Raw genomic sequence first — 3,133 nt, 5'->3', positions numbered from 1 at the left:
CGAAGGCAGCCCTCTCCGCCGCCATGACGGCTTTGAGGGCTGCTGTGGCCTCCTTCACGGCGGTGCCGAGTTCGAGGTCACATCTCTTCACGGGAGAGCGAGCTGCGTCCTGGCTGCCCGTTTCCGAGCGGCCGTCCCTGCCCCTGGCAGGTGGATCTGCTGCTGCGCCGTCCCTCAGCTGCGCCGGGCTGTTCTGCGCCCTACGCCGTTTCCGACGTCGTCTTCGCTTCTGCCGCTGCGTCGGTGCGGCCGCGGCCGCCTCGCCGCCCCCGGCACGGTTGCGGCTTGAGAAAGCTGCACAACCGCGCCAACTGGCGACGTGTGGGCCGCCACACCGGACGCAAGTCGGCAGAGCGTTGCTGCCGCGGTCGCAGGCGCGGCTGTCGTGCTCACCTGAGCACTTGTTGCACCGCGCCGCGTTGCGGCAATACTTCGCAACATGGCCCTCGCCCTGGCACCTGAAGCACTGGGGCTGAGGGTCCATGATTCGGGCCGTAAGCGGTCGGTGTGCCTCTGTTTGACTATGACTGGTATCAAACCTACTTAGGACTAAACAAGCAGTGAGAGCAGCAACAATAATAACAACAACAATAATAATAATTTGAATACATCCATGCAGGTTAATTTTGACTCGGACGTATTGTGGCAAAAGAACTAGAGGCGCAGCAAAGAATAAACAAGACACGATAGTTGTACAAGATAAGTCGGCCAGATTTCACTATGCGGAGACGAATTTACTGCACAACAGGTTAACAGAAACCTCTTTTGTATTCAGCAGCACAGTTGGCGAAGCGCCGCTCAGGATGAGGCTGCAACTCAGGGAAGTGGCGCACATGGGGTGAGAGGCACGCTGGCCGTTATTAGAGGCAGGCTGCGCAGCAAGTGCCCGTAGCCGGGGCCCCGCCGACGTCCAGGGGCAGCACCGTCGCCACCCTGGCCGGTAATTGCTGCGAGCGGAACGTGCTCGGAATTGGCAGCCCTGCTCGTGACGTGTTCTATCGGGACTGGATGCACCAGAGAGGAAAGCTCATTTTTGGACTCACACTTTCATGTCATACGAAAACTTGGTGGCATCCTAACAGAGAGCACGCAATTCCAGGAACTGATCTAATTTCATTTCAGCCGAGATAAGTTGCGAAAGTAGGCGTCGATGTGTCAAGCAGTTCGAGAGGGAATGTCAGGATATAAGTGGGCTGGAATTAATACACAAGTTTACGTTAGGCTTAGTGTCTAAACTTTTCACACTGATTACTAGCATAGAATTTCAGTATCCTGCGTAATGTCTGCAGATATCAAGTCGCCCAGGTGTAAGCGACAGTATTGGAACTTTTAGAGTTCCGTACCTCAGTGTGTAAAAACTGAACCCTTATACACTGAAGAGCCAAAGAAACTGGTACACTTGCCTAATGTCGTGTAGCGCCCCCGCGACCACGCAAAAGTACCGCAACACGACCTGGCATGGACTCGACTGTCTGAAATAGTGCTGGAGGGAATTGACACCATGAATCCTGCAGGGCTGTCAATAAATCCGAAAGAGTACCACGGGATGGAGATGTCTTCTGAACAGCACTTTGCAAGGCATCCCATGTTTGTTCAATAATGTGCATGTCTGGGGAGTTTGGTAGCCAGCGGAAGTGTTTGAACTCAGAAGAGCGTTCCTGGAGCCACCCTGTAGCAATTTTGGACGTGTGGGGTGCCGCATTGTCCTCCTGGAATTGCCCAAGTCCGTCGGAATGCACAGTGGACGTAATGGATTCTTGCGTACGTGGCACCCGTCAGAGTCGTATCTAGACGTATCAGGGGTCCCACATCAATACAACTGCACACGCCCCACACTATTACAGAGCCTTCACCAGCATGAACACTCCCCTGCTGACATGCAGGGTCCATGGATTCATAGGTTGTCCCCATACCCGTACACATCCACTCGACACAATTTGAAACGAGACACGTCCGACAACGCAAAAATTTTCCAATCATCAACAGTCCAATGTTGGCGTTGACGGGCGCAGGCGAGATGTCGTGCAGTCATCAAGGGTACAGAAGTGGGCCTTCGGCTCCGAAGTCTATGTCGATGACGTTTCGTTGAGTGGTTCGCACGCTGACACTTGTTGATTGCCCAGCACTGAAATCTGCAGCAGTTTGCGGAAGCGTTGCCCTTTGTCACGTTAAACGATTCTTTTCAGTCGTCGTTGCTCCCATTCTCGCAAGATCTTCTTCAGGCCGCGGCGATGTCGGATATTTGATGTTTTTCCGGATTCCTGACATTCACGGTACACTCTTGAAATGATCGTACGGGAAAATCCCCACTTCATCGGTACCTCGGAGAGTCTTTGCCCCCTTGCTCGTGCGCCGACTACAACACCACGTTTAAACTCAGTTAAATCTGCCATAGTAGCAGCAGTAACCTATCTCAATTGCGCCAGACACTTGTTGTCTTATATAAGCGTCGCCGACCGCAGCGTCGTATTCTGCCTGTTTACATAACTTTGTACTTGAATATGCATGCCTATAACAGCTTCTTTGGCGTTTCAGTGTAAACTCGCTTTGTTGTCTATCTGTCTGTCCGTTCGACTGTTAAGAGCCCGTTTACTCGCCAAAGGGTAGATTTATCACGTTCATATTTATGACATACTAATGTCTGTGGCGGTGTAAAAGATTAAACGGTCTAAGTTAACGTAGTAAAAAGATACGACCATTTATTTATTTAAAAAACGACGCACCACGAAGGAATACCCGAATGGGATGGAAGTCGATAGATATCATGTACATGTATAGACAAACAAATGGTTACAGTATCAGAAAAGTTGTATTATTTGAACAGAAAATGCTTTACAAACTGGGTGAGTCAGTAACGCGTTTGTCCACCTCTGGCCCTTATGCAAGTAGTTATTCGGTTTGGAATTGATTGATAGAGCTGCTGGATGTACTCCTGAGGCATATCGTGCCAAATTCTGTCCAATTGGCGAGGCAGAGCGTCAAAATCCCGAGATGGTTGGACTCTACCCATAATGCTCCAAAAGTTCTCAATTGGGGAGAGATCCGTACCTTACTGGCCACAGTATTGTTTGAGAAGCACTAACACAAGCAGTAGAAACACTCGCCGTGTGCGGGCGGGCATTATCTTGCTGAA

The sequence above is a fragment of the Schistocerca nitens genome, chromosome 4 (assembly GCF_023898315.1).
Source record: "Schistocerca nitens isolate TAMUIC-IGC-003100 chromosome 4, iqSchNite1.1, whole genome shotgun sequence".
Classification (NCBI taxonomy): domain Eukaryota; kingdom Metazoa; phylum Arthropoda; class Insecta; order Orthoptera; family Acrididae; genus Schistocerca; species Schistocerca nitens.
This window is presented reverse-complemented; position numbering follows the sequence as displayed.